At 36.2% G+C, this 20,510-nt stretch overlaps 1 protein-coding gene across 1 annotated transcript in view; it reads left to right on the forward strand.

Moving 5' to 3' along the window:
• Positions 1-4,231: 4,231 nt before the first annotated feature.
• Positions 4,232-20,510, forward strand: part of LOC106092567 (V-type proton ATPase 116 kDa subunit a 1) — a 31,374-nt gene continuing 15,095 nt past the window's right edge. The window contains exon 1 of the mRNA XM_013259448.2: positions 4,232-4,387. The gene's annotated coding sequence lies outside the window, so the exon portion shown is untranslated. The remainder of the gene's footprint in view (positions 4,388-20,510) is intronic.

Raw genomic sequence — 20,510 nt, forward strand, 5'->3', positions numbered from 1 at the left:
ATACTCGAGAGAACGACGTACAGTGTAATCCCTTTCCTAATATTCCATCTACCTGCACATATTGCTATTTTAATGACAGTGGTTTGAAGCCTCATTGACAGCAGTAAAAAATGCAATCACGGTTGAAAAAGTTTACTTGGATTTTTTCCTCATCTACATGGGCCCACGCAACTTCAACTTTTGTTAACCATTTAGATGTACCATTAAGACTTTCTACGTTGTTAACATCAATTATTTTTTTGTTTTTAAGACAAAATATTTTAATGCAATACATTTATTTTTTGCAACATATCCGCTTTAATTGAATTATAGAGCTTGTCATAAATGCACATTGCAAAATCGTTTATTAAAAAAACAAATGTGTTTATGTCCGTTTTTAGCAAAAATTTTAATTGAATATACAATTTGTTTAATTAGGCAAAGATTTTAATTTTTTCTGTGTTTCCATATCTTAAATATAACACAAGTATAAGCAATTGACTTAAAATGTGGCACCAAGTAAAAAGCGGCGACCATCAATTTAAACTTTTCAGTTATTTGGGCATGAAGACTGGTCAGCACTAAAGGGGACGCATTACCATAACCATGCAAAATTCGTTGCCCGTATATATACGAAACATTCACGCCAAAATGGGAGGCGTGGTATATAAGGTATATATCTTGTAAGCTAAAATACCTAATGGGGTATCCAGGGGATATATATATATATATATATATATATATATATATATATATATATATATATATATATATATATATATATACATATATATATATATATATACATATATATATATATATATATATATATATATATATATATATATATATATATATATATATATATATATATATATATATATATATATATATATATATATATATATATATATATATATATATATATATATATATATATATATATATATATATATATATATATATATATATATATATATATATATATATATATATATATATATATTGCAAAATAAGACTAGTTCATCGCATATTATTACAGTCCACACAGCATCGACTGAGGGAATTCCGCCAGTGACGTCACCGCCTCTCTTTTCTCAAAGCAACAGCCGCTCTAACCCCGCTTCACGTCTAACTGGAAAACCCCCACTCCTGTCCATATATATATATATATATATGTATATATATATATATATATATATATATATAGGTACTCCAAAATGCAGTTGTTTCGTATTTTTTCTTTCGACCAATCGACACGAGCCACTTTTTGAGCGATTGACAAATTGTGAACAAATTTTTTTGACGGACAAATGTTCTTGCAATATTTAATGTGTGCTAGTCCCACTAATGCCTAAGGTTGTCTCAATCTCACGATTGGTCACATGACGATCTTGCAATATCAGTTGGCGCACAGCATCAATGGGTTTTGGAACAACAACTGATTTTGGACGACCTTCACGAAATTCGTCTTGGAGTGAACTACGACCTCGGTTGAATTCATGATACCATCGATAACACACACATCCTTGATAGAGCTTCATCGCCAAAACTTGAATTAAGTTCATCGATGCACTGTTGTTGAGTTTATCCTCGTCGTAGTTGTAAAAAATAATGGCATGAAAATGTTTACGATCTAATTTCATTTTTTGGGCGAGATGGATATATTAAGTTACTGCAAACAACACAAATAGCGCTCGTATGTCCAAACGTTCTGAGTACGTATAACCTTAAAAATGTTAAGCTTTACCATAGCGCAGTCAGTTGGCCGATTGCAACATAAGGATTGTCCAATCCCGAAATATAAAAGGCATAAGCTTTACCATAGCGCAGTCAGTTGGCCGATTGCAACATAAGGATTGTCCAATCCCGAAATATAAAAGGCAACCCTCGTATAAATTTATTTAAAGTACTTATGAAGTGTAATTTTGAGCGTGTATTTATTGTTTGAGTAGATTTGTTTGTATGCGACGTACCTATATTACATCTGGCTCCGAAATTTCTGGAATTCTATTTTTTTCAAGAAATTCCAAAAGAGCACATTGGATCCCTCTATTCCTTGAGCCAATGTGGGTATTACTTGGTCTTTTGAGTTTCCTTCGTCTGACACTTCGGAATCCCCATCAGTCTCGTAGTTTTCGCTTTGATTTTCCATACGTATTATGTCGGTATCAGATAGAATAGCACAGGATGTGAAATGATCATTGCACTCGATTCACTTTGAGAGGTCAATAGAACATCCAGGCGGTATTACAATGTCTGATTGTACAGCTGCGGCATAGTTCGCATTTTCATCATCTAGCGACAGCACGTTGTTTTAAAGACTTGGGTAACACTTGTGGTGTTACCTTGTCCCAAGACATAGCAGCTGTCCACGAAGCTGTCTTAATATTGAAAGACTTGGGGAAATCATGTCTGCTGTCTGCAGCCAAAAGTTTTTTGACGATTAATTTTCGGTAATTGCATTTGAAGTTTCAAATTACCCTTTGATTCATAGGCTGAATTAAGCAAGTGCAATACGGTGGAAGACAGTTTACTGTAACATTTTTATAGATTTCTGAATGTTAACATCTTGGTGTGCTGGACAATTATCTAGAAGCAAAAGATGTTCTCGTACATTTTTTAAATGCTCTTAGATTGGCACTTTTTCCTATTTCCATCAGTTTGCATCTGTGTGTCCTAGCTACATTTCCACAAACCAAGCTGTTATTCTCTCCTTGTAGGCTTTGTACCCATCGACGGATAATTCTTTTCCAGTGACCAGTCTAAGGCAAACACTTCCAAAATAGGCTTGTTTCGTCGGCGTTATAAATCCTGTTCTACAAACAGAGTGGCTGATTCATAATCAGCACATTCTTTTTCCCCGTGTCACTTTGAGCCTGCGGATTCCATTTCGTTTTTTAATTTATCTAGCCAACCAGTTGAGTACTTGCATTCCGAATTTATGTTTAGTTTTTCATGAAAATATGACAATTTGTGAAGAACTTTACGACACTTCTCGCACTTTAATGTACGAAGCTCTGGCTGACTTCAAGGATTTAAAGCTAGATATGGATTTAGACTTTTAAAGTCTTTTAGAGAAAAACTTTTCGCCTATATATTAGCTGTAGACCCAAAAAATACACATATACGACACTTCTCGCATTTTAATACACGAAGCTCTGGCTGACTTTATGGAATTAGACTTTAAAGTCTTTTGAGGAAAAACTTTTCTCCTATAAATCGGCTGTAGACCCATTTAACTTCTTAATAGAGTCCCTTATTTGAGTGTTGGTATTATGCAAAGACCAAATTCGTATTGTTGATGAGTCAGCCCTCTTTTGGAAAATGTTACCAAAAATACGTAGGCTTCCAGCGAAGAGAAAACAGCGTCCACCAAAAATAAATATTGATAAGTTCTTCTTGATTTTTCGAACGATTGATAATTTTTAGTACAATGAACTAAAAAAGATTTTTTCTCAAATTGTTAAAGTGAACTGGTAGGATAGAGTGAACAAGCCTTGCAATAATAAGTTTGCATTTTCTCGATTCAACTGTAAAATGTGTTTTCATTTGCATATCTCTCCATTCAGTTTAACAGGGGTATTTTTAAAGCAGTACAAACGCATAGTTTGTGTATCAAACGTGTAGTTTGAGTATCAAATGTGTAGTTTTTGTATCGAACATGTGGTTTGGATACCAAACGTGAATTTTATGTATCCAACATGTGTGCGTACTTTTTCATATGTGGTAGTGATATGCTACACTAGTCCCCAGCCGAACTATAGCAAATGTGTATTCGTCCATGTTTGTAAATGTGTATTCGTCCTTGTGTTGCAAAGACATGTTGTGTCTTTAACTTTTGTCACCGGTCATCCCGAATTTCGCTTTAATGCCAACTCTTTCCCTTTTTCACCCTCTTTGGTACATATAGCATCCATATATAATGTATCCAAATATTTTTGTTGTATCCAAATGCATTTGCTTTGTCATTCTCTGAATCTGAGTCGATCCTTATACTTAATAATGGGTCTAGCTCTCTTCCTTTTGGGTGTAAAAAACAAATGCACTATGTTGCTATGTATATACTATACTAGCTGAGTTGCAAACTGTGTCTGATAAGCCAAGCGATAAAGCGGTCAAGTTGATTTGAACAAAGAATGCTCACAAGCCAATTTGCACAAATTTATTTGTACGTGTATGACCTGCCTTTGTCACATCGTGAACGGCATATGTATACGGTTGATAAGGCTTGCTAAGTGTTAAATATGTTCAACTGAAAATAGACGATTGCTTTCCGCCGACGAGGCAGGTTCGATTCAATTCAGCGCGACTAAAGTTGGGCAAAACAATTCTACCATCTATCGTTAATCGTCGGTCGGTTTCAACCAAAAATAAGAACAAATTGTTGAACGCAAAGGCAACCAACGTAAGTAATCATCCAACCAACAAAAACTCGATTTTATAAAAAAGCGACGACGAACCGCATTAAACAATGTGGACGGACATTAGCCATAAACGGGCTTATTTTTGTTTGTTGACCAGTGGGGAAAGGCACGGAGGTTGAAAGAGAAGATACTTGAAAGTGTTACTTCGTTTCTCCCTTTCCGACCGATCCCAATATCAATTGCTAGTTAATATTTTGCTTAAATTTGAAGATAAAAAGAAAACTTTTGAACCGTTTTTTAATGACAAAACAAAAACAACAACAACCAAAGCATACGATAACAAGCAACAAGTTATTCAAGGTGATTGCCAAATATTATAATGTGCTGCTGAACAAAAATACTACCAGACAGTGGAATATTGTCGTTTTCGTGCAAAAAAAAGTTCAACAAAACAAAAAAAATCAAACATTTTCAGACACAAAAACAAATTTGATTTAAAAACACAAGAAATAAAAACAGCACAAATAAGAGCTACAACAACATAAAAATACAAATCATGAACAACAGCATATAAGCAGTACCCAAAGTTAGACAAAGTGCCAAAAATCTGTTTTTGAAAACAAAAGATTTCACATTTATTCTTTTTTTTTCAAGCACAAAGTGTCTGTAACTAATTACAGGTTTCACCTGATTTTGGTGATTCAAGCTTAGTGGTTGCGTTCTTTATGCACGTGATATTTTTCTTTAGTGTAGTGTGAGTGCTTGTGTGTATGTACTATTAGCTAACACTCTCCTTTGTTTATTTAATTCTTGCTTAAAAAGTCATATGATCACACACTGGGAAGTGGTGCGGCGAAGTCGACGACGTCGTGTGTGGAGTTGTGCTTTTGTCTCAATTTCTCTTTTCCATGTTTTTGCGCCCACTCCTTACTCTCGTTTTAAATGAAATGGAAACAAATAAATAAATTGTTTAAACAAATTCCAAACAACAAACGACGAGCTATGATACGTAAGATTTTGTTGTATGAAAAAGCGAACCACAGCAACAGAAACCTCTCCCTGGAGTAACACCCAACGAGCGGAAGGTTCAGCTGCAAACCCCACCACACTTCTACCACTGAATTTGGCTCCACACAAGCGCTGCCAGATTTGCATATTTTTCGGCATTTTTTCACAAATGTCAGGGTGCTTATTAGTCGATTTTTGAACAAATATAAATCAATCTACCAATTTGCCTTTTTGAGCTTCTAGTAACTTCAAGTTTTGCCCTATCTGGATGACATTTCGACAGTAAAGTACATTTACGGTCTCCAATACTCACATTAAATGCCGCCAAGATAGGTCAGTAAATAGATATAGCTTCCCTTATATTCCGACTTGACTTCTTATCGCCTTTGTATTCCAAAACAGTTTATTAATAGCAAATGCTTCAAATATAGTTTCAAAGTTAAACAAATGTGAACAGTTTTAAAGTTAGAAAAGTCAATTTAAAATCAGCAGACAGTGTTTGTCTATATCATCAAACTTACCTCTCTGTGTGTATATTTATAGACCTATATGACTCATGTAAACCAATTCCCCAATTTGACTCTTGAGTTAAAATGTCATCCGATTTGGTAGTGTGCTCGGATTACCAGTGCGAAGATCGTGGGTTCTATTCCCACTAGACGCCTGGTTGTCGTTACTGTGGTATCACAATGAACTGTCAGTCCATACGAGTAATAAACCAACTAAATATCCCCGAGATAGGTCTATAAATAGATGGAGCCCTCATATACTTCGATCCCCCGACTTTTACTTGTCTTCATTCACCACTGAACGGTTAAGTGTAAACATGGCCTACATGGAATATATCTTGATATTGCGCGCCTTATAAACAGATTAAAATTCTTAAGCTCGCAGAATGCGTATTTTTATCAGAATTCGGTTGGTACGGAGGGTGGAACTTCTTTTTGCCGGGTTAGCGTTTTTACTTGTATTATATAATAATATAATAATAACCTTAATAAGATGATTTTCTGTTTCTGATTTTTTTAAATTGGAGTGTCGAAAATGCTGATTTCTTTTCCAAAAGTACAAAATTAATCTGGCAGCCCTGCTGCACACCCAGAATAGCTTTCATGCGCGCGAGTTGTTGTCATCGCCGGCAGATGGACAGACGAATCACCATAAAATCAGTAAATGTATCTATGTAGCTGTGCCAGTGTATAGCTTACCAGTTTAGTTGGTAATTCATTCGTTGTTGATGCCTTGTCGTCATTCCAGCCAGGGTTGCTGATGCCTAACACGCACACAATCCGTCTCTCTGGGTGCGAGTGAAGTATATTAGACAGATTTTTGTTGTCTGTGTGTGTGTGTGATGAGTACAAGCTTTAGCAAATTTGTCGTTTAGCTTTATGACGATCAGTCATGTGATTCGTTTTACAAAAAATAAATAAATTAATACCTAGTAATGGTTTCTTACCATAAAACTAACATATTGTGCTGTAAAACCTAAACTGCACTTTTTTAATATTACTTACTTTACTTTAATTGGCTATGACAGAACATTTGTCCCATTAGCCGAACGTAAAAAAGCATTACAAGCGCCTCGATCTTTTGCGCTAATTCTAAAATCACTGACACCAAGTTTCGAGGTGATCTTTTCATCGGGCTTTTGGTCGTTCCGGTTTGCGTGTACCACCTTGATTGCCATCAAAAGACTTCTTTGCTGGAGCTTCTTTATCCATCCTGACCACATGACCTTGCCAATGCAACCGTTGTATTTTGATACGTGTAACTATGCTATCTTTGTCATACAGCACGTGATTCATACGACACCTATGTTCTACGTTAACGCAAACTGGTCCATATATGTTACGAAAAATTACGAAAAAAAAATTCAAAAATGCCAACTTAATCCACTGTAGCATCTGCCCGTATTATTCTTCGCTTTATTTCTTTTTTAATATAGAACAGAATACATCCGCAGTACATTGTTCTATGAGTAAAATTATCCAAAAATAATTTCTAGTCTAGACATACATTTTACAATTAAGCTTTGAACTTGGAAACGACTGAAAAAGCCAATTTTTAAAGTGATCTAGTGTCATCTTTGAAGTTAGCCCTTTTGTCCCCCCTCACTCTCACTGTCTTTTTTTTTTTTTGCTGTAAATTTGATTTTTGTTAATTTTTTCGGCAGAGCTGCGTGCTTTGAACAAAAATAAAATAATTAACGACAACTACAAATCTGACATTTGCTGTCGAATTTTGAGAGAAAATAAACTCCTCTGTTATGCTCTTTCGTTGATGTCTTCGGGAGAATATACAAATAGGCATCTCTAATGGACGGTGTTAACTGCGCTCCTACCTTTACGGCCTAATTCTGCGGGAACCAGATTTAATTATATGCACCTATCACTGCTTGGACTTTAATGAAAATTTGACTTTGTAAGTCTCCTGGGTTTTAAGATAAAGTGTGGTACTTATCTCAGCTTAAGTTGGGTCACACAATTGATCTGGCAACCGAAGGTTAAAGTGGCAGTTCAAACTCTCTTTGACAATTTACTTCAGTGTAATACAACGGGAAATAAAATGCCATGTAAAAACTTCTCCCCAAATAAAATAGGTGTCGCACTGTTGCACGCCGTTCAGACTCGGCTATAAAAAGGAGGCCCCTTATCATTGAGCTAAAAACTTGAATCGGATAGCACTCAGAAGAAGAAGAAGTTTGCTCCTGTTCCTTAATGGAATGTTGTTGGGGAAATTTGCATTTTTTAACTTGGTATTTAGCAGTGAAAACGGGACTATTTGAAAAATTACTTTTTTAGGATTTTGGCTGCCACGACCTCAGTTATGGCTAAGATTTGGCGAGACAATGTGAAACTTTTGAAATTAAGTAAAAATTTTGCTATATTGTTCTAAAGATGACGGGTTGGTTTTATATCAAAATAGTATTGTTTATAAGTTTATACTTGTTGAACTATTTGTCAATAACTACTAAATAATTTAAATTTGCATTTGAAACTTTTCTTAATATCTCCAATTTATGAAAACGGAAGTAAATAATAATGTTTTGATAGCCAAAATATGTGAAATTGATATTGACATGATTTTTTATACTTTTGCATACGTATACTGGCACACTTTGTTGTATATAGCTTAAAAATTGATGGAGTTATTAACAAAACTCTGAAAAAACCAAGGCAGAGTTTTAATAATTAAAAATTTGAACAATTCGTACCATCTAAACGGTAAACGAAGGCATAGTACATTATACATGTTAGATATCGCCAAGCTCTTTTTCCAGAGACCTCAATCATGCAATTCTAAATCATCAGTTCGATAGATCAAAAGTTGTAGCCCCTTGAAGATTAGAGAAATGGAAAATGGTCAATTTGAAAACCCTGTATTAAAGATAGGATATTAAATTCCATTTTCCTGAAAGTCTATGCCCTCCTCTACATCATCATAGATCAACAGCTAAAAAGGTGTGGACTTAGTTCTAGTTTTTTCACCGTTTGGCCCACTGTGTGTTGATTTGACTGGTTAGCCGGAGTTTTCATAAAACCTTTCGCGCTCGTTTAGGATTGTCGTCACGTACTTGTTGTTCATCATTGTGATATTAATGCCATATTCTGCCCAAATCGCCATAATTAACTTGTATACCATGTGAAGTAACATAGATCTTGAAAGAAGGGAACCCCTAAGTTGACTTCTTTCGATTGCACCTTCACAATTGGTGTTCTACAGTGTCCTCTTTCTGCACAACGTAAAACCTCTGGCAGAAATTGTTTCTTGCAACCTTTAGTCTTTAAGTAAGTTTTTCATTTATTTGAGAGATCAGCTACTGTAGAGGGACAGGTTTGAAATACATCATCTTAAAGGTCAACACTTTTGTTCTAGAAGGAAGTTTATAGTTTTTTACAAAACTGAATGCTTGTAATGATTTCTTTGAACTTTTTAAACACATGACGCAACAAGTAAAATGTAACTAACTCTAGTAACAGCTCTGTCGCCATTTAAAGTGAATGACAAATAAATTTTAAATTTAAACGGCAACAGAATGTCATGTGATGTTTAGTTACTACTGTGCTTTTGTGATAAGAATGCAAGATAAGATCTTGGTTTATATTTCGCTTATTTAAGGCTTAATAAAACTCAAATATTAAAATACATTGGGATTTTCTTTTCAAATTATAATTATTTTATATATGTACATCTTCGAGATATTCAAGGACCGTTACAAAGGTTTCAATATTTTTGGTTTATTTATTGCCTTAAAAACGAAACTTATTGCTACCTTGGCAATTTTTAAAATACAAGTTTGGAAAGTTTGTTCGTGGTGTTGAGATATGAAATTTGATAAAAATTTTCAACGATCCTTCTTCCTTTCGTTTAACTTTTTATCAATAGCCGTTACTTTAGTCGGCAACTTCTTTAAATACATGACATAAAAAGAAGAAAAATTTGTGCATGAAGATGGAGTTATCCTTACTCAGCAAAGACACAAACTCATTCACGAACAAACCTTGTGTTACCACTTTAACAGAGCTCTGCTATAACGCTAAGAACAAGAGTCTAATTAGACTCTTGTTCTCAGCGTATGTAAAGAAGTGACTAATAACGTCATCACAGAACAATGTCCGATATTGAGGGGCAGGGTACTCACCAGAATGTAGAACAACATTTTCAACCACTGTTAGTGAACGAATCTGTCGATGCAAGTGGTAAGAGAGCGTTTGTAAATAAATGTACATGGGTTGGTACTAAAATGATACGTTTTGAATAAAGAAAAAAAATCTTAGTGTAGAAATTGAATACATGTATCGAGAAGACCTTTGTCTTATAGATCATTTGTTATACATAATCGTCACCTCGAAGTTGTGTATTCCAGTTAGATATACATATGCAAAATATAAGCATGAGTCATCCCCACGCGTTAAAGCGAAACGCATACCCTTGTATTTTCTTTTATTGTAACAAGCAAAAACCGAAATATTTGCTGTTTTATTTTAATCGTTTCTTATTATCTGTTATTGCAAGATATCGATAGCTTACCAGTACAACTTTGCACGGAAATTTTATGCAGAACATCTGACTTGCAAGTGATAAGACAGCAATTATGACAATGGGTTAACGATAACCTGGATTAACATGACGGAACTAGAACTTTCTAAGGGATCCCATTGAGGAATTTTGTAAACAAAGTATAAGTTCGTGATTTTTCGAACATATTCTAGCTCGAGATCATATTCATGTGTGCTGTTATACAAAAAACTTTGCCTGGCATGGTGTGTTTTGAATAGCATCACACACTTGCTTAACGTTTATAAGTTCTGTGCTATGCTATTCTTTGAATAGAAAGCATTGAATATGATCTCGAGCTAGAATATGCAAAATTGGTGTGATTGATTCGGCAACTAAAGGGTGGTATTATATTAACTTTTAGCGAAAATTTTTTATGATTACTTTTTTTAGAAAATAAATTTTGAAGCAAAAAAAACTTGCTGAAAAATGTTCATCAAAGTATTATGTTATCATTGAGTTTTGTAATAATTCTCCAAATTTTGGTCTATGAATTTTGAACGCGAATTCATTTAATCTTTTCATTCATTTATTTAATTATAAAAACTGGTGTAAATAATTGATTTGACAAATAAGGTGGCGAAAGATAGAATTAGGTTGATAGCAATTCACTACCTTCTCCTGTATGTGTATTCTGTATTGTAACTTTGCATACTTTAAATATACGACACTAATAATCTCGTTTTATGCTAAACAAAAATGTCCATTTGTGAACATTATTTTACTTAATTTTAGAAAAATTACAAAAAATATTGGTTAGGTTAGTTATATGGTATATGCCTCTTTCGTCATTTATGTGCAAAACCTTGAGTTACCTTGAGCATGTTAAACTTTACAATATTTGCCCCTGCTCCTTAACGGAATGTTCATGAGCAAATTTGCATTACCTTACAATATTAAATCCACCACTTCCCGTTAAATTCGCACAGCTTATCAAAGAGGGTGAAAAAGAAGAAGAGTGGTTTTCTGCTAAGTCTTCCCAATACCGTAGACAAACTCACTTTAAAGACACAAACTGTTCGATGTATTCCAATTGGATTAAAATTGAGGGTTGCAACATTTTCGGGTTTTTCTGTATTGATTCGGGCATTTGTTCGAAATTTTTTTCGTATTTTGCTTTAATTCTTTGCAACCGAAAGTTGAAATAAAAGGAAAAACGAAATATCGTAAGCAATTCAAACATGTTGTGTCTTTAACTTTTGTCACTGGTCATCAACTCTTCTCCTTTTTCACCCTCTTTGAGGTTTATGAGCTATTGTAGTTCAGTTCAATACTTATCGGTGGCTTATCGGTTAGATGAGTATTTGTGTAAATTTCAATGTGTGTATTATCAATATTTATTTGTGTTTATCATTTCTTCTCGTTTTGATACGAAGAGTAAAATGCTACATTATAATTTTGCCTTTGACAAGAGTATATTTATATAATGCGTTCCACTTGATTAGTGGGCAGTTCAATGGAAGATATTTTTATATACTAACCGATCGTAATCAAGCTTAGAATAATTTGCGATTTGTAGTCAACGTGCTAACGGGGCTTTCCAATACTTGAAGTTTGATTTATGACATTAAAAATGATTTTAAGGGCCATAAATTAAATGTTATGAAATAGGGTTAAAATTTATTTTGCTTTTACTATACCCCGAAAAACATACAAGTCATTGTGTGCGACCAGAGAGACTAGTGAAATGTAAGTGAAAAGAGAATTTCCATTAATCGGGAAACCTTCTCTATGTGCTCAGTGTGATCCATTACCGCTTCCATTCAAATTTAGCTCCGCCTTGTCAAAACCGAGGTTGTCCGAGTTTACTACAATGGCCGAATCCAATCTACCTAGCTTCCAATCGGTGGTCTAAAGTATTGGGGATCTGAATTCATGAGTGTGCAATTGATCATATTCTATGCTGCTCCTGCCTAAATATCACTAATTTATTTTAGGGATCAGTGGCAAAATCGGCTGAAAGTTGATTCTCAAAAGACATTATCATGAAAAGGCCCCAATACCAGCCAGCATCGCCAAAATGGAGGAGGTCCTGGCAATTCCGTGAGGACGTCGTTCTTAAGTATGAAAGCCTTTTATTAATAAAAATAAGAGTGAGGAAGGCTTATTGCCCAGCAAATGGCACAAATGCAAAGAAGAGCCTAGATCAGTCTTCTTCCCAATACACGATCTTATTGCAATCTTCAGTCTGTCAGCATGTTTTCCGATCAGATAGAGATATGTCATGACGGACACAATGATCGAGACGTCTGACGTCTGTTCCAGCAAGCGAAAGCAAAGCGGTAGACCTCTTCAAGTCAATATTGATCGCATAATTTTGGAGTGTTAGACAAATTATTTGTTTACTAAAATCAATTGGTTGGAATAAACATAAAATAAGAGAAGTCACTACGATATATGAATGCAATCAATATGACCCACCATCCAATTATACATATGTTCATGTGTATTTCTCTTCATAGTCATAAAAATATATGCCAATAACGAGTAGACGATCCCACAATATGTGATGCGAGAGTTGTACAGTCATTACAGCTTCTGCGGCAGCTTCTTAATTAAATGATTGAAAATAGAATTTTTATTGAAGTTCTTCTGTATTGTTTGCGCTGAACATGTATATAAAAACATATATATGTATGTGCACAAACTGTGTATGGTATTTATGGAATGAGTATTGCCGCTGCAATACGAGAACAAATGACAAAAATATATACAATACATATATTTTTCAATATTTTTTGCTGAGTTTTCTGTTTAGTTCATTCATCATATGTATGCTGATTGCTTCTCATGGTGTTATCATTGTTGCTAAAAGAATAAAAAAAATCAACATGATGTTATTTTTAATGAATTTGTAAACAATTATCTAAAGACAGGAACGTTTCAAATTAAAAAAAAAGAAAAATACCTTTATTTGTTTATAAATTATTAGTTTTTAGTTCACCACGGTTTTTTTAGCTTTGAGGTAGGGGTGAGATTTGATAATTGCCTTAATTCGCACTGCGGTGAGGCAAGCGGGTGCACACACATTAACACGTTTTGTTTACATTCAACACAGACAGCAGGAAATATGTTACAGTCGTCAAGGTTGTGCAAGGTGTTTTGACTTTTTTCTTTTTTATTAATTTTTACTTTAGTTCGAACAAACAGATCTGGAAATAAGAAGAAAAAAAGAAATTGTGGCAGTTTTATGCTTTACTCGCACTAGTTTGTGGAGAAGGAATAGGGTAAGTGTACTAGTAGTTTTTTAAACCATCAGCTAAGAAGTTCAATTTAGAGATAGATCTATATAGAAGGTATATCCAAATATGGTTGCATATGTATCATAATCGAAGCGAATACAGAAGGCATCGTGCCCCTCTCACCCTCTTTGCAACCCTTTGATTCCGAAATCGACTAAAAATTTGCCTTTTATAAGCTTAAAACCGATCTATGTGTTAGCTTATCAAAATATTAAACAATCTAAATCATTTTCGAATAAAAGATATTCTAAGACGGTAAACCGGGTAATCGTTTATATAGGGACTGTATTTAGATGTAGTTCGAAAATGGGCCTCATTAATCGAACTGAACCTGACCGAATAAGATAATAATCTGTACCCAGTTCCAGCTCTTAGTTTAAAGAAGCTGAAGCGTGGTTATACTGGCTAAGGAACATATTTTCGGGTTTTCTCTCCAGTATTCGAACCCGTTGGTTGAGATTCATAGGCGGACAAGTTAAATCTGTGCCACAGAGGCCTCCCACGTAGTACACATTATTTTTCGTCCAAAGGCAGGATTATTTCCAAGATAGGCTACATCGGACAATACATCGGCATGCAAATACCGACTATTGGAAAATCCAATTTGTATGGTCCCTAAAGGTGGCATCGAACAAAAATATACAAAAAAAGTAGTTTTTGTGACCAAAATGTTCTTTTGTTTGTCCTTTACCTTTAATTTGTTTCTTAAGAACAGGCGCTGTCGCACTTGTTGATAGACACCCTCTCACTAATAGCGAAATTTTAACGCTTTTATGAGAGCGAGAATGTGAATGACATTTATTGAATATGTTTTCAATATTCTTAGTTATTTGAGATTAAAAAACAAAAGTGCCGACTACAGGAGCACTTACCCTATTTCTTATTATACCCTCACCGTCAAATATTCGTCTAAGATCCCATAAAGTATATATATTCATGATCAGCATAAAAATCTAAGACGATCTAGCCATGTCCGTCCGTCTGTCTGTTGAAATCACGCTAGAGTCTTTAAAAACAGAGATATTGAGCTGAAAATTTGCACAAATACCTTTCTTGTACATAAGCAGGTTAAGTTCGAAAATGGGAAATATCGGACTATATTTTGAAAATGCCCCCATATAGACCGATCCGCCGATTTAGGGTTTAAGGCCCACAAAAGCCACATTTATTATGTGATTTAGCCAAAATTTGCTCTAAATACTATTAAATAACATCGAAAAAGAAAATCTATGTTAGGAATTCCACTTACAAAATCCCTAATTGTTTTTTACAACACACTCCTAAGTTGGTTCATGTCTGGTATTGTATGCTATCACTTGCTGCACCGATTTTGCTTAAGTGAGGTCGTAGCCCTATGTGTTCTGTTCTGATACCGTAAGCTATATTGACATCCTTCTTATTCCCTTTCAGTAATAGCCTCGTCTTCCTACGATCAGGATCTCTCCACAGGATTTTCACCGTCCTACCGACTGTTCCTGTTCCACAGTTTTTCACTAGGAATGCGTCGACCCGAAAGGCTTCTGTTTCACCAAGCTCATTGATGGCAGTCCTCTGGTTTACTGTCAAATCGTCTGCTTTTTCATTCCCTCTTACACCGCTATGACCCGGCGTCCATACTATGCAGATGGTGTCGTTCTCAGAGAAGGCGATAATCTCCTTCTCTCCTGGTTGTTATTACTCTGATGGCCCGTTTACTGTCTACAAAGGTGTTCACACTCGACGTTCACGTGTTAACACTATACTATCTCACGCATTCCGTGATCGCCCGGATCTCGTCCTGCAGGATCGTATTATGGTCTGGCAGTCTAAAGTAGTTCTCAGTCCCTGGATTCTCAATGTCGACCCCCAGACCTACTCTGTCCTCTATCTTTGATCCATCTGCATAGCATGTTCCCCCAGATGACAATACTAGAGTTCCGTCAATCCAAGACTGTGCCTCTGGCGGCAGTGTCTCACACTCGACTTCAAGTGTCATCTCAGGTGTCCGAAGGTAAATCTCTTCCCTTCCTACCAGGTTTCCTATCATCGCCTCGATTATACCGCGATGGTCTGACCTGCTCCTATCCTTTATCTATTCTCCCATCGCCTTAAGCGGCAGGGGCTGCCTCAGACTTAATCTATATGTCTATGGGTTGGATATCTAGAATTGTCTCCAGTACCCTAGTGGGCGTGGTCCTCATCGCTCCGTCTATGCCAAGACAACATGTTCTCTGAATGGATTCGTCGCTGGCCGTGCTATTCTATACCTGATGTAGCGAAGATCAGCGAAGGAATGTTCCTTTGAGACCCTCCTATCATGAACCTCATCGATCAGATATCGTCACTTCTAAAACCTCCTCCCTATTCCTTTAACAATGGTAGCGGCGTTACCAATATTAGGTATTATTAGGTCGTTAGTATACAAGAATTCTGACAGGGCTTGTTGGTACTACCCCACGAAATGTGGTGAGAGTTCGCATCACGCCCTATAAGTACCTCATTTCCTGTCTGTTTTGCTTTCCTCACCAACCGTTGCAGCTCCGACGTAGGTGGTGTTGTCGGAGAGTCGAAAGGCAGATAAAGTAACCACCGTCTCCCTGTCTCATCACTGTTGCATCCGATGTTGGCAATTCTGGGGAAAATACATAACTTAAATTTGTATGTAAAATAACGTACGCCCTCGGTCGAGTACCAATGTAAGCATAGTTGGTTCAGTCTAGAAACTTTGTTCCGGGTCGTCCATGACTCCTGAATTAAGGCAATATGAATCTTGCCCTTGCTGATTTTCTCCATCAGAGCGTGAGTAGCTGTCTCGCTCCGGTGGAGGTTTATCTGGATGACCTCAATCATTCGTTTTCCATTAGATGGGCTTCTTGGGAGTTGTTGATGGTCTAATCGTTGGCTCCCTATTCTTTAGCCTGCATTAAGTATCCCGCCACCGCACTGTCTAATGTTTTAATATAAGAGTCTTTGCCTATCCCAGTCTTTCGAATCTTGAGTAAATGGGCATCTTGGTAGTGGGTGATGGTCTCACTATCGGCTCCCTGTTCGTTAGGTTACATTGTGTTTCCCGTCACTGCACCGCCTGACGTCTCAATATAAGGATCTTTATCTATCGTAGTCTTCCGATAAAGTCGTTGATGGTTCCATCGTGGGGTCCCTGTTCGCAAGACTGTGTTGAGTCTCTCGTCTCTGCTTCTCCTAGTCTTCGCAATATTGTGAGTGTCGGTTATTGTCTCGTCGTCGGCCCCCTGTTCGTTAGGTGATATTAAGTGTTCTGCTAATGCACTGCCTGATGGCTTAGTGTGAGGATATTTGCCTAGTCCTAGTCTTAAAAAGACGGCCCTCAATCTTTGCCAAACTTGTCACGGAGACTTGATTAATGCCCCACCACAAGGAGAGTTTCTTCTTCCTGTGAAAGACCTCCCATTTCTCCACGACCAAATATTTTAAGACTTCCATCATGCGTTCCGTTGCAAATTTGCCGCCCTCACCCTTCCAACGAGCTTTTTGACGGTATCAATACATTCCGCTGATGCAAAGTGCAGCGTTAGGATGTCCTCTCTATAATCGCAGCTCATAATTCGTATGAGTGGAACCCCTTCAGAGTTAAACACATGCTCGAAAACCCGATGCTCTACTTGGAACCGATGATCTGCCTTACCTTTCTTAGCTACCATCTTCCACTTCCAAGATGGCTGTGGCATCCTTTTGGAAGTCACAGTCCTCCATGAAAACTTAGGGGCCGTGCGCGCTGTTGCAACTTTGTCTCCCTCCGCAGTAGACTGTCTGGAGCATCCATTGCAAGAGGGCTGGCTTTGTCTTCCCAGAGTACTCTTTTTTTGTTAATAAAATTGTTGAGCAACAACTCTTTTCACATACAAGTAAAGTTGTTGAATTTTTCTCGAATCTGTATATCATCTGTATTTTCTGTATATCAATTTCCAAATATGCTTCATGCTGCACCATATCCTGTACGAATGTTTGGTTATATTGCAAATATGCTTTCGTTTGTAAAAAAGGCCTTAAAAATTATTGTACCATACGAATATATATTCTGGTAAGTGTAGTTAGGTAAAATATCTTTCATGCCTGGGCGATCTGGTTCGGGTCTTTACTCTTGCGTGAATACTCTTTAAACCGGTCACAGAACACAGTTTTTAGGTTTTCAGGTTTTTTAAAATTCAATACATTTACGTTCTTATACACCAACAAAAAAATGTAATAAAGCGCCTCATGTTAGAATTTGCTGAAAAAAAAACTTGTTTGCAATCAAAATTTTCAAAAACAACAACAAAAGTCTCTATCAAAATAACGATTCAGTCGCCAATAATTGAACGTTGTTATAAACTACAGTTGCAACGAAAAATTTTGCCCATGAACATTCCACTAAGGAACGGGGGCAAACGTACAACTTTGCAGTACAAAAATCTTTCAAAATAAACTCTAAAATGTGTGTAGTTTACACTTTGATTTATTATATTTACTATAAATATTTACGTATGTACTTATATAAACAGGGGAAACCTGGTCTAGATCACTTAGCACCAAGGTTCTAACTAGAATCGAAAGAATAGCTACAAATGATCGTTGTTTTTTCGAATTCGTGTGTTTTTTGCAAATTTCAGGTGATGGGCAAGTCATGTGCTTCTTTTAGGAAACTAGAATGATAAGGCAAGCGGACACATGATCTACCTGGTATTGCAACGAATGTAGAGATAAGGGAGTGTGTTGTCAGTCTGTTAATTAAATTATCACCAGATTTGTTTGGTTTTTGATTAAGCAGACGAGCATAGGTAAAAATGATTTACGATGGAAAGATTTTCTTTTTTCAAGCGGAATATTTTCTACACCGCAGTTATACACGCACCGAAAACTAAGCTAGGCTACTATATTCGTAAATAAGATTATGAAATGGTTTGCTTATGCGTTAGGCACTAATAGCCGGTTTGTCGATGTCTAACGGTTGCTTTCGTTCGTCTGGGCTTCTTTATTCGATCTATATTCGTTTATATAGACGGGTTTTCGTATTTTCGATGAGTTATTACCTCTTTTTACTTTGATGAATCTGTTTTTACATGGAAATTCTTCCCTTCTTCTTTGCTCGAGTTGCAGTTTAATCAAACTCTTGAGCGACGCGAAAAAACTCGTTTCGAGATAGATAATAGGCATTAGCCCTTTTTTATACCCACCATCATAGGATGGGTGGTGGGAATCTAGTCATTCCGTTTATAACACCTCGAAATATTGATTTGCGACCCCATAAAGTATATATATTCTGGATCGTCTCGACATTCTGGGTCTATCTAGTCATGTCCGTTCGTTTTTCAAAATCATGATAGCGGTCGAACGCGTAAAGCTAGCCACTTGAAATATTGCATAAATACTTCTTATTGATGTAGGTCGTTGTGGATTGCAAACGATTTCGATATAGCCCCCATTTAAACCGACTCTCCGATTTGACTTCTTAAGCCCCTAGGAGCCTCAATTTTCATCCGATTTGGCTGAAATTTGGAACAAAGATTTCCATCATCCATGCCAAGTATGATTTGGCTGAAATTTTCATCCGATTTGGCTGAAATTTGGAACAAAGGCTTGAGTTATTACTTCCAATATCCATGCCAAGTATGATTCGAATCGGCCTATAAACAGATATACCCCATATAAATCGATCCCCGGATTTGACTTCTTCATTCCTTAGAAGCCTAAATTTTGACCCGATTCGGCTGAAATTTGGCGCAAAAACCTTAAGGACTTAAGACTGATTTAGGTCGTTTCTGAAGCACCTGGAAACTGCAATTCATTCTTATTTAAACGTTTATGTGATATTTTCTTATTTCTTTTGACATGTTCTCCTTTAGTTCCAATTTAAGCCGACCGACGAGATTGTCTTCTTGGGGGTTTGCCTCTCTCATTATAAAATACGATCTTCGAGCTACATTTTAAGAAACATATAAAGCATGGTCCAAATAAGCCCAAAATCTGAAATAGAGCTTAAGAGGTTTCGTCAAATTGGTTTATATAATAATGGAACTAAAGCATTATTTGAATTTCAAAATTGGTTAAGAATTGTGAGTTGGATGGTTCAAGAAATCAGTCCAAAGACCAATTTTTCCCGTCTCTAAATGTTTAAATTTTAAAAGTAATATTGGTTGCCCAAAAAGTAATTGCGGATTTTTCATATAGTCGGCGTTGACAAATTTTTTCACAGCTTGTGACTCTGTAATTGCATTCTTTCTTCTGTCAGTTATCAGCTGTTACTTTTAGCTTGCTTTAGAAAAAAAGTATATTTGATTAAAGTTCATTCTAAGTTTTATTAAAAATGCATTTACTTTCTTTTAAAAAATCCGCAATTACTTTTTGGGCAACCCAATAATACTAAAAAAAAAAAACGAGAGTCATCTGTGAAGTAAAAAATTCGTTGGCAATCATTACCATTCGACGAAAGAAAAAATCTTTAATTATGAGTTACTTCTGTGTGTGTAAGGTCTAGGTTAGTTTAGGTTGCAAAGAAGGTGCTGCTATTAATCCGCTCCATGCCACTATGGGCAAACACTTAAGCCAGTATTCGGCTTGTTGTGCACTCTAAATACTATACAGTAACCTCGAAAAAGAAAAGTTAAGTTAAGACTTCCCTGTTACTTACAAAATCCTTAATTATTGTTCAAAAACACGTGGGTGTGGTCCTCATCACTTCGCCTATGTCAAGACAACATGTTCTCTGAACCTAACGTTGCACTTTTTCTCCATCGCAGTCCACCAAACTACCGGGCGTAAGTAAGTATCGGTCTAATCACGCTACTGCAAAGCCAGTGGACTCTCCTCGTATTCAAGCCCTATTTCGAGCCTACTAGTCAGGTCCTAGTGCCCAACATCT

Source organism: Stomoxys calcitrans, chromosome 2, assembly GCF_963082655.1.
Source record: "Stomoxys calcitrans chromosome 2, idStoCalc2.1, whole genome shotgun sequence".
Taxonomy (NCBI): Eukaryota; Metazoa; Arthropoda; class Insecta; order Diptera; family Muscidae; genus Stomoxys; species Stomoxys calcitrans.